The following is a 13084-nucleotide window of genomic DNA, read 5'->3' as shown; positions in this document are numbered from 1 at the left end:
GTTCCACAGGCTATAGTCACAGATCATGGATCGCATTTTCATAATCACATGATGGTCAAATTCGCTGCCAAACTAGGATTGTCCCACGACAGTTCTACTCCGTATTATCTGCAAGCTAACAGACAAGTTGAGGCCATCAACAAAGTCCTAAAGTGCATGCTGAAAAGGATGATTGGAGTCCACAAATGGAGTTGGCACCTAATCCTGTACTTAGCCTTGTGGGCATATAGAAGCTCGGTAAGAAATGCGACCGGGTTTACACCCTTCTAGCTGGTGTATGGCCTGGAAGCTATCTTACCAATTCAATGTGAGATTTCATCACTCAAGCTCGCAATCGACCTTCTCCTCGGAACTTCAGAGGAAGAGGCTCGTTTCTTGGAACTAATCCAATTGGATGAAACCCATCGTGATGTCGCCTTGGCTAACAAAGCCCATACGAAACGAGTTAAGGCGCAGTTTGACAAAAATGTCAAACCCTGTGTCTTCTTAGAAGGTGACCTGGTCTTGCTTTACGATCAGGAATCCGATAAATTGGGAGCAGACAAGTTCCAATCTTTGTGGATGGGTCCCTACATTGTTAAATGAGTTTTAGCAAAAGGAGCCTATGAGCTAGTAGATTACGATGGAATTCCATTGGCGCAACCCCGAAACAGGTTGTACCTTAAGCGTTACTATGCTTGACTAAGTGTAGTGACTTCTTCATATGCTTTTGTTACATTTTTGTTTTCGTCAAGAGTGATCATTTTGGTTAGGTAATCCATCTTTTGCATTTGTTGCAGATGTCGAACCTATTGGAATCATTCATTGGATATGCCGACGGAGCTAGTCGTAGTACGCGGAACCTATCTTCTGCGGCCTGGGCCATTTTTGATCTAAGTAGCGAGTTAGTGAGTTTCAAAGGGGTATGTATTGGTCAATCAACAAACAACATCGCTACATCGCTGAGTATAGTGTGTTGATAGAACTTCTCTCTGATGCCATCGCACATGGCATATGCCGACTTTTTGTCAGGCTAGACTCACAACTTGTCATCCTACAGCTTACTGGCATATATTCTATTCGAAATCCAGCTATCTATCGTATGTTCCTAAGGGTCAAGATTTTGGAAAGGCAGTTTGATTCTATTCAATATCAACACATTTCCAGAAACTTAAACACATTAACTGATTCATTAGCAAATTATGTGTTAGATAGACATTTGCAGCATTTATAAAAGAAAGCATTTCAATCAACATTTACATCAGGATCATATAACTTAACCAAAATAAAGCTCCGAAAATAAAAAATATATATAACTGTTTATAGTTTATCAAAGATGTTCTGTGTCCTAGACAAAATTGGTCACATGACCCAAAAACTCAAAAATGTAGAGAAGCACCCTAGACTAATGGTGCTGGTGATAAAAAGTCACCGCATGTGTGATCATACATAAGAACCTAGTCCATCGACTCAGCACGCCAATAGTATGGTATAGTAATCTCAGAGGTAACTCGTCGGTCCTCACATCTTGGATACCAAGCGTGAGACCCTCAATATGATCCTAAAATACTGCAAGGGTCTCGGCTATGTCTAGATCGCAGAGGAAAGCCCTCCCTACAGCCTCTCCTGCTGGAATGACAGCTACTACCCTCGGACGCACTGCTGGTCGCACGGGTCCAATATCTGCATGAATATATGAGTTTGATTATTCTTGATAGCATTTATAAGACATAAGAACATTATAAAAACAATAAACAGGGATATGGTCAGAACTTTGACCTATAACACCCCACTACTCACCAGCCAGCAGCACCAAATCTGGGTCACCCTGGAAATCCAACCCAGCATATGGATACTCAGCAAAGACCATCTACTGACGGTCGAACCACTCAAAGAAGGCATCAGAGAATGAAATCTGTGACTGACCAGCATGTCTGGCCATAAGATCGACCCATCTCTACATCCGTGGTTCCATTGGTACTAATGGTCCAAGTGAAATGTACTGTGGTTGCATCAGTGGGATCTTCTCCAAGGAAAAGGCAGTGAGAATAGAAACATAACAAAAGTTCTTAGATCTTCCATTCTTCACCTTGGCGAGCTGTTATTTTATAACCAGAAGTACTGCATCACACCAGTTGAATACCTTTGGTTCAAGGCATTCCAGAGCATACTGCATATAAGACCTGTTGACCAAATGAAGAGCCGTGCTACCAGCCAATCTAGCAAAGGTGAATAAGATAGTCCTCAAGGACCGGTCAGTGACATCACGAATACTGATCTTGCCATCCCTGCTCAGTTGAGATCCATCTCTACAGAATCGGCGAATATAATCCCTCATAGATTCACCTCCACCAGCGGATCTTGATAGTGAGAGAGGGGAACCACGCCTCAATAAACCGGTCAAGAATTAGATATCCTCAATTGACAAAGGGATGGATTTACCTCGAATCTGGAACACTTGGTTGGTAGGATCCCATGCATCGAGAAAAAATTGCAACAATTTGATTTTTTGCCTCATGCTGGATATGCAGAAGAATTTGAGCAAACCACAGTTCCGCAAAGCAGTCACCGTACCCGGATCATGTAAAGAAACCATGTCCTCTTCTTCATGCTCACATTCATGCCATGTAATGAGCATCTTGATCCAATGAATCTCTGAAAAAAAAACAAGAGAAGAATTAGGATCCCGATTCAGGCAAAAACAGGCAAAAATTTCCATGAAAAACAGTGCATAAACTTGCCCTTTTGCGCCCATTGCACCCCAGCTGTGTACTGGGTGAGATGCATCCTGACTGGCTAATGGCCAACTCAGTATGCATCACACCTTTCGATATACATTGGGCGCGATGGGGAGAGAACGAATTGTTCAAACCCTAGAGCCCCAGAAGAATAGGAAAGCATGCTCAAAATCAGAAAAGGAAAGAATGCAATTGAAAAGCTCAGGGTTAGCTCCTACCTGGTCCAGATGACGCCAAAAATAGTCCACAGAATATCCCAGAATCAGCTGGTGAAAATCAAAGGGGAAAACCCCTCCAGAGCTCTAAGAATCCCAAATTTGAATGAAATGGTAAAAATGAGAGGTAAAAACTATTTTTATGTTACTATTCACATAGTTCGAGTAAAATATGGTTGTTTAACTCATTTTTCAAACATATATTCACATTTCTAATCAATTTGATGGAGTAATTGAACAAGAAACATGACCGTCAAAATAACATGGTGTCAATGGTGAAATCAACGTCTCTGACTATGATCATGAGCAGTTTTACGCAAAGTTCAAGCTTGTTAAAAAATAAACCTCGCCATGAGCAGTTTTACGCGAAGTTCAAGCTCGTTAAAAAATAAACCTAGCAATGAGAAAGTGTTCCCATAGAGTTTAAGCTCATTAAAAAATGAACCCCACCTTCGGTAAATAACCATTGTGATCGCATAATTATCAGCTTCTGAACCTTGGTCGTGTTCTCACCATCACCTCCACTCTTTTTTAGCCGATCATACGCCTCAATTTGATTGTTTACCCTTTCGGGGAACAACTGCGATGAGTGATTCTATACGCCACCTTCTTTACATTGCCATGATTGAAAAGTTCCAAACCTTACATGGAACTAGTTGCTATCCAAAAACATCACTCGTTCCTCAAAAAACGAGTCTCCTTTAAGCTCTTTTCATCTGACTCATAAAATATGAAAATATTGTTGAGCAATTGGTCTCTCCAGCTCGTTAAAGCAACTGGAAGTGCTATCCCTCCTCTAGATTTTAATCTTTTTGGACCTAAGGGATTATTACACAAAAATATCGAGTGCTTGTCTTGTTCAGCTCGTTAAAACTAGCGAAAAGTCATTCCTTTCATATTATTTTACACTTTTTTGGACTTAAGGGATTACATTACGGAAAAGGACCACTAGAGTTTCCTTTACATCCCTTTTTCGACTCTCTAAAATTGAAAAGGACTGAGTTATCTTTGTCTTTAAACTCGTTAAAACAATAGCGACAAACTTGTGCATGCAGACAAGATCGAGTTTCACTGTCGCTAGGCTCATTAAAACATAGCGGCGATTTTGCCCGAAGGGAAAATTATAGAACAAGCATATGTTATCCTCCTCAAGATTAACAAAAATAAAGAGGTACTAGTCAGCAATGAATGGGGAAAAAGGGAAGAAAACTTGAATAGATTCATTGGTAGCAGGTCGCTCTTGAACATGACACTTTCACTCCGTCACCATGATTGAGTCGGGTTGGGTTATTCCGTTTGCTGGTCATATCACCATTGGTCCACCATACCATCCAACTTGGGGTTAACGCTACCAATCCATTTCAGTGTCGCCGGTATGTTCAAGGGAAGTCGCTTAGAGAATTCACCAACCTAGCCAATGTCTCATCCGTCGCAATACCTTCACTCTCATTTTTCATGACCGCCACCCTAAACCTTATATCATCAGATCATTTTCACCTCCACAAAATCATTTGCTCCGTTTCATGTCATAGACGTGGGATTCATTAAGGCCCTCCTACGATGGGTCACTTCTTGTCAACATCAGCTCATTATCCAAGAAGTTGACTTAGGGACAACCCTTTCAGTACTTTGAAGCTTGCATGCCTCAATGGCAAGTTTCTCACTTCCAGTGACAGGTTTACATCGTTGGCCTTTGACCGAAAGATTTTACGTGGTGTTCGACATCGACTCATGTATTCACACCATGTGAATTGTACTGCAGTACCTTGAGGGTCATCATCATTATCGGTGATTCCTCTCACACCTATTAACAACTTACATCATTGGCTGGTAATCAGGCGACGTATTTCCATGTTCGACATCAGAACATCTTTTCACATGGATCGACTTGTACTTCAGGTGAAGATTGAACGAGTTTGAAGACCTTGGATCTAGTTTCATCCATCCGGGCTGCGATATATTCAGGAAAATAAAGACATCAAATGTACATCATTGTTGCACAGATAATCATCCAAACTAAAGGATGATGGCTCTACCAGAATCATCAGTCTGCCACACAGACGATTATCTGTCTTATGTACATGAATATGAATTTATAAACCTGAGCATGGGAATGCCCACCTTAGCTAGATCATGAAAATATTATGAAGATAATTTATTGTGTTGTATCTTATTACAGGTCACCTTCCAGTTCGAAAAACCTTGGATCCTCATTATAAAGCATTTCACCCGACATCAAAAGGATTTACGACCTCATGCTTTAGGGGGCAACTGTTATAGACATATTTAGGCACTGCAACCCCAATCACATATTTCCATAAACCAAGGGATTCTAAACCCCTAAAAAGTGTTGTTTCATACCCTAAAGGAATGAGGTCAACTGATTACATCATCTCCCAGAAGTTCTCCATGAAAAACTACTTAGAACTAGTCAAAACAGGACCATACAGACTGCTCCATGCATAGGGTGCGATGCATCTCACCTATTACACATGGGGGGTGTGATGCATACTAGAAAGCCCTTTTGTAGGGTGTGATGAGTGAGAGCAGACAAATGGCAAAAGTAGTTTGCTAGGTGGAAACCCAGAGAATCTTCTAGAAATTGCTCATATGACACTTGCCTCTCTGAATTCGCCCAGGGATGAGTAAGAGATCTAAAATATCCAAGTGGAACCAAGGAATATCAGTGAAATGACACTAATCAAAATCCCAGAAGCTGAATCACTCTCCTAAAAACATCTATATATGTATCCCTCATCCAAGAGATCCAGAGGCTGGAATTTTGTAATTTGCAAGGAAGTGTTGTTGGTTTCTCTTTGAAGACATTGTTGGGTGATCTTGCTTTGTATGAGGTGAAGAGGGCTTTCATGCAGGGAGGATGATGCTGGATCAGACAGCCTGGTTGTAATCCTCTCTTCTAGTACTTCTATCAATAAAGCTATTTGAGTTTTCCTCCATATGCTTGTATATCTCTGAATCTTGTTTGTGTATGCATTTATATGGTTAATGTATATCTGATCCTATATTATTTATGGTTATAGATCTCTATGCTTTGATGGTATTTTGCTGCCTTGGCTCTATAGGTGTTCTTTGAATCAGGACAAGTGAGAAAGGAGTGGTGAAAGCTCTATCAAAGGAGAGAGGAAACAAGCAAGGAGAGTAGCGAAAGATTGAGGTTGGTGCTCTCTGCTTCTCTCTCATCCATCTCTCATAAAGGAAAACACAAGTAACTTTAATGTGTTTGTTTCTAAGATAGCTACCCATCTTAGTGGGACTAGTAGCTCTGAATGGACACTAGTTTTCCTGATAACACTTGTCTCCGCCACTCTTTATATCAACCATCACAACAGACAAGATGGAGCCTGTTTCCAATAGCTCATTAATTCAACTACACCTGTCCTTCTCATCTCTAGAAACAACATGAAAATTTGTCCTTGTTACAATTTGCCACATAGCTAGGAGTGCTAGCTCATCAAAATTCTTGTAACAACCTAATTCTTTCTAGACTAGGACACTTGTTCCTTCTAGAACTAGGACACTTGTATTTGCTTGAGAAATTGACTATTTGTAATTTTATAGAATCAACTCCCATTTGGAAAATTCCATGATCTGTTATTACAAAGTTAATTTTGGGGATATAATGCCCCAAATTCCATGATCCCTTGGCTAGGATTACAAAGTTAAGTTTTGGTATATAATGCCCCTGCATCATCTATTTTCTTGTCTTTCTCTTATGTTAATTTGCACGTTGTGTGAGTGTAAGCTTTTGCACCATCACTAGGCCTAAAATTCTTGAAAATGGAAAAATCGTCATTTTTCTTGGAAAATTCAAGCATCATCAATATTTTTTTCCTGGGCCTGAAATGCCTAAAATTTCAATTTGCATAAATCTTTTGTGACATAGCCTCATAGTTTGGTCTTGATTATCCCCCTTGGTTCCTCCATTCTTGTCCTGCGAGCATGTCTCAACTTGCATAGTCTTCCAGAAATCCCATTGGTCAACACCTTATCTAGGCTTCCCTTGTGTATTCGCAACTCCCTTGCTTGGGTATTAACCCTTATAGGGCTGTTTCCTTAGTTCACGTTTTTTCAAAGATAACCAATGCTCACCCTCGCATCACTTGGATTACTCAATTTGTGGTGCCATGGCCTTACTCGTGTACGCCAAAATAACCTCGGTGATAGACATGGATCCACGCCCACCTAATCAATTCCCAAAATGTAACATGATTCTTTGACAATGAGGCCTCGATCTCATGCACTAATGAGGTGTCCACCCCTTTTTTAGTCCTAGTCAGGAAATTCTACTGTCCAGGGGTCTGACCTAGCTTCAGAAGTTTGTAAGAGACACAATTTGGAAAATGAATTCAACTCTATTAATATATCTCCTAAAATAATGATGTACAATGTGTACATATTAATACGATAAGGAACTGTTACATCTAAGACTTTTTTGATCTATAATGTAGAGAGCAGTCTTTCAGATTAATCACATTGTAAGGATTGGGTCACTGTGATTAATTCGAAAGACTACTCTCTACGATAAGAAACTGTTGATTCATTTTCAAGGTTTTCTTGGACTCCAATAACTAATCACCATAACACACACTAACACAAACTACAATCCCAACGATTAGGTGTCTAACATCCCCCCCTTAATCTGAAGGGATGTATCAAAGTCCATGAATGAGAGTTAAAAATACAAAAATGCACCTTAGCCAAGAGCTAAATGTCTCTCAGAAATGGTTTTCAAGGATGACCACAAACCAAGTATGGTGGTTTTCAAGAGAAAACCACAAACAATACCAAAACGTGGGAGAACTCAAGGTCTCAACCAGTGATTGTTTAAGGATGACCACCAACTCTACAACTATCATAGCAGTTCCTCGAACAAATCTCAGCATGCCAAAAACATGTAATCATGTTTAGAGAGAAAAACAACTCTGTCTACAATTTTGAATTTGATTTATGAACTCAGACTCTAGGTTGTATCAGTAAACTCTTATTATCTATGACTTGGGATCGCTTGACAAATCTTCAAACTTGTAGTAGACAATCAATTCCATCAATTCCCCCCTTGTCAGATACAAAGTGAAGATGACGTATTCTTCACTGCAAGGTTGATCAACACTCTCGAACATCTCCTATGGTATGCCATGTAAATATCCTTTATTATTTTAGACCAATCCCAAGAAGCAATGCATCCAAAATTAATTTTTTCTCTTGCAAGAGTCTTATGTTTGAAACATCTATTTGAATGATGATTCTTCTTTCCACAATGTTCACAAGTGTGAAGATCATAACAATGATCTTTTTCATGTCCAATTCTATCACAATGTTGGCATCTAATAATTTGTTGCGGGGCAACATCATCCAAAAATCTAGCACTATGAAACTATATAGGCTTGGATAAAATAGGAACATGAAAATAAAAATCCTTATTATATGCTACACTGGTTTTGTCTTTGTTGTGGACAAATTTTTCCCAAGATCTAATTAATGTTTTGGGAATTGTAGGTTTCACATCAGGACTTTTAGTTGCATTCAAATTTGCTCCTGAAATAGAATGATCCATATCTAACTGGTGATAGGAGTGGTGATAGGAGTCAGACTCAAAGTTATGAACAATAACCAATTCAAAAACACAACGCTTATGTTGAAGTTCATCTTGCTAGAATTGGGATTCGAGTTGTAGAAACTCGATCTTTTCTTGTGAATTTTGTAAACAATTTCTAATATCAAACATGGTGTTTTTGTTAATTTGGATTGTGTTATGAACAATAAATAACATTAAAGTGTTTAATAATTCTAACAAATCATTGAGTCTTGTCATTTTCTCCATCTTCCTATCAGGAAACAATCAAGTGTGAAATGTTTTGAATCTTAACTACTTAACTTGACTTACAATTTGTTAATACAAGCACATAGGGTGATATCTATCCTAAAACCATTTAAAATGTATCATATTGTAGAACCACCAAAGTGATGTGTTCGAATTTCTACCATCATAATGATAGCCCACATCAAATGTCGCACAGGCCCTGCTAATACAAGGAACTTCGAAAATAGAAGAAGCTCGATAACTTTGTTTGAGACAGTGGAGTTTTCTTGGAACAATGCCAAATCATCAAGTTCAAGTGCATGTCATAAATCTTTGTTGGGCATTCAATCACTAGTCATCAATAATAACGTCTAGCAAAAGATTTCAGTACGCCACAAATCAAAGTATTCAGGTTCGTTAGGTTGAGGTCACATGAACAAAAAAGAGGAGCACAATCGACGTCGTCACCTCATTAAGTGCAACAAAGACAAACAAATAATTATTTGACTTCAAGTCCTTCTTTATGGTATTAAGAATTAATATTATAAGATTTTGATCCTCGCTTAGGAACAACATAGTGAAAGATACCCAATCTTCTTAAGCAGCAGGAAGCGATGTTCGTTTTGAGTGTTACAACATGTGAATTTGGAAAAACAATCAAGCTTACCAATAATCGATGGTCTGGTTAATCAATTCAATAAGAGAATGAAGAATATTTCCATAGTCATTGTAACCCAACCAGTAATATTTGGAATCACAACAACCAGTAATTCTTGAAAACATTTTCAATAACAAACAATTTAGTTGCAGTTGCATACAGACCACAAAAAGTTGTACAATCTAAAAATACATTAGATGAAAAAACAGACTATCGACTGCCTTAAAAAGGCCTGTTTGATCCCAATTCTAATGAATTTGAATATGTTGCTTCATGTACAGTTACCAACACATGTGCTTGAACTAATTACTAGGATACTCGAAGTTGAAGAGTTTATAGCCTGGAGAGTATATTGGTTACTTCATGTAAAACCCTTGATTTAAAATTGGAGAGCTAGTAAATGGAAAACCCTCTCAACAACACTATGGAGTTGACGGCTCAACCACAATGCACACAACAAGATGGACATCACAAATACTAACAGGTTGTCCACTCTACTCGGTAAGAACATTGCACATGGTTCTAGTTTTATGATAGCCCTTCATGCATATTCTCACCAAGTCCCTTGCGCCAAGCACATTTGTATCAACAAAAATCGGTTGCTCAGATAAGCCTCTAGAAATGAAGGATTCAACGACTTGATATCTGGATTCTAATAAGCCAATGTGACCAAGGTGCTAGTGAATCATTCGTAACTCAGGAGTGTGACACGACAAACCATTTGCCAATCAACAACATAAATGAATGAATTTGTAACATGTTAGGCAACAGGCTTTAATATTTTTTCTTTTTCTACATTTTTCTTCAATCAATGCCCAAACTTACATACCTTAAAAAAACATGTTATGAAGTAAACTAACAGCGAAGAATTTAAATGAATTGTTCTCTACTCTTTTAGAAACCATTCAGAATCTATGGTAGCATCTCAATTTGTATAGCCAATGCAGAGTAACATTTACAGTCAATAGACAAGGAACTCAATGCCTCCACATCTTCAAGTCTCAAAAGTTTTCTTGCCAGTAAATGATGGTCTTGCATGATCTTTAAACTCTTTTTACTTTTTATCCTTCAAGCCCATTAAATCATGTAGTTGGGAAGTTTTATCATGCAGTTTCTATCAAACAAATGGTTATCAAAATTCATTGTGCCTCAATCATACATTAAATCTGCTTTGCAACATGCCATGGATAGACATGCTCATGTTATTCAAGAAGGCCACAAAACAAGTGGCTCACCTATTCAAAAGAGAAAATTAACCTCTACTCGGAAACCACACTAGGAGACACCAATTGGAAAATGAGATCAACTCTATTAAGCTATCTACTCAAAGAATGATGTACAATATGTACATATTAATACAATAAGAAAATTGTTGATTCAGTTTCCAGGTTTTCTCTGACTCTAATAACTAATCACCATAACTCACACTAACCCAAACTACAATCTTAAGGATTAGGTTTCTAACAAAGTTCACCCTACTCGGGACCTAAACTACTTTGGGGGTTTAGCTCTCTTTTCTTGTTCACCTCCATTTTGAAGCCAAAACTTCTAATCTACCCAAATTTTGATAGAAGCTCTTCCACTCATGTCTTCTAGTTCATTTCTTTATCAAATATTCCACCTTAATCTTTGTCTTTGTAGTGGGTCTTTGTCTTGCAGAGAGTAGAATTGACCTATAGGCTTCCCACCGCTAACCAATCTCTCTCTCTCTCTCGACCATAGGCATGACCCAATGTTTTTACAATAGAACTCTACAAGGAAATGTTAAATCTCCAACACAACTTCAACAATCGTAACACTGTATAGACTTATGTGAATGACATGCCTTCTTCTCCAATATTTTGGGTCTCCAACTTGAAATGTTAACGGAGATTTTGTGCACAATTTCTGATTGGAACAAGCATATTCAACATAGAGACAACCTACAATTGTTAGCTACACTGACACAGGTCCTTGGGGATCACGAATAGGAATGAACTTGTATTTAGACAAAGGAAACTAAACACACAGATTACTAGCAAACTTGGATTCTATTAAATGCATAAACATGTATTTACAAGGGACCGATTCAGCCTTTGTTGTCTTCATTATCGAGTTCTTGTACTCTCCCCAAGTTGAGTTCAACTCTAACTCTCGAGACTCTTCTCTCTCTAAATCCTCTTGTGCTCCTCCTCAAGCTCTATCTCATTCCACTTTTGAGACTATGTCTCCTTTGCTGATTTCATTCTCTCTGAACCAGAGACCCTGTCTCTCAGACAAGATACCAAAATGTGTATAAACAACAAAATTAAAACACATAATAAAATTCAACTTCTCTAATTACCCAAATCAAAAAACATTTACAAGGGATTACAATGGGCTCATTGCCCAACCTCTCTCTTGAGCTCTTCCTCTAGCCCTATCTCTTCCCCTGAAGCTTCCTCTCTCCCTATCATATACATGATATTTACAAATATAGAAATTCCTTGTAGATTCAAACTGCTAATTGTAATATGCTAAAACAATACAATTGAATCTACTATACTAATCAGCAGGAACAATTAAACGATCGTGAAATCACAAAGCATATAAGAGAAAGAATTCAATCAACACATTACAAAATGATTTCTTGGGGAAAGCCACAGCTAAAAACCCCTGCTATTTGTATATTGCATTAGTTAGAAAGTATGAGAATATTACAATGCTTTGCTCAAACCTGAACAACCTCTGCACTATCTCTATCTGTCTCAGAGCTTCCTAGACAAGCCCAAGCCAATACTTAACCCGTTTTCTGCTTTCCCAAGTCCCTATTTCCTTGTGAAGTTCCTCAAGGAATTAGCCCGCTATTAATTAGGTAAATTCCTCAATTGGAATTGTGCAATCTTCGCAGACCTTCCTGTGACTACATGCAGCACTAGTACAATTTAGATGATTATAGAACTGATAGTACATTGTCCCTGAACTCTAATCTCAATTGGGTCTTTCTCAGATTTGACATGCATGAGTTATTTATGAGTGAATCATCAATTTACTCATTAATCATTATGGCAACACCACACTCCACTGCAGGCAGCACCACACTACTAGACCGCCCACTAGTTCCTCCAACAATTGGAACTAGTTTAATTGATTTTAACTTAGTTAAATTGAATTGATTAATTACAACTCAAAATCAACTTAACCATGGCTCCTATAAAGTAGGATACACTCTACATGACTCAAGTTAGACCCTCAACTCGAATTAACTAAGCCAACTAAGTCAAATTAAGTTAGTTAACTAATACAAGTTTTCATGAGATGTGGAATTACAATTTTATTCCCAATTTAATTCAAGGACAAAATTAAATTAGGATTTTCTTGTTTTATTTTCAACACTCCCGCTCAATAAGAAAGGGATTATCTGCTACCCCGATCCTGCCTCTATGAAACTCGAATTTTCATCATGACAATGCCTTTGTCAAAATATCTACATCATGTTCCTCTATAGCAATGTAATCCAACAACATGATTCTCCTCTGCACACAGTCTCGTAGATGGTGATACTGCATGTCGATATGCTTGGACTGATCCTAAAAAACTAGATTCTCGGAGAGTTTGATACAACTCTGATTGTCACAATAAATCACTATAGGATCCATCTGTTGACCAAATAACCCTACAAGGATCTTCCTCATCCAAATAGCCTCACAAGATG

This window comes from Pinus tabuliformis, chromosome 7 (genome assembly GCF_031772625.1).
Source record: "Pinus tabuliformis cultivar Carrire ecotype Pingquan chromosome 7, CPIR1, whole genome shotgun sequence".
In the NCBI taxonomy this organism is placed as follows: Eukaryota; Viridiplantae; Streptophyta; class Pinopsida; order Pinales; family Pinaceae; genus Pinus; species Pinus tabuliformis.
Note: the sequence above shows the minus strand (reverse complement) of the source record.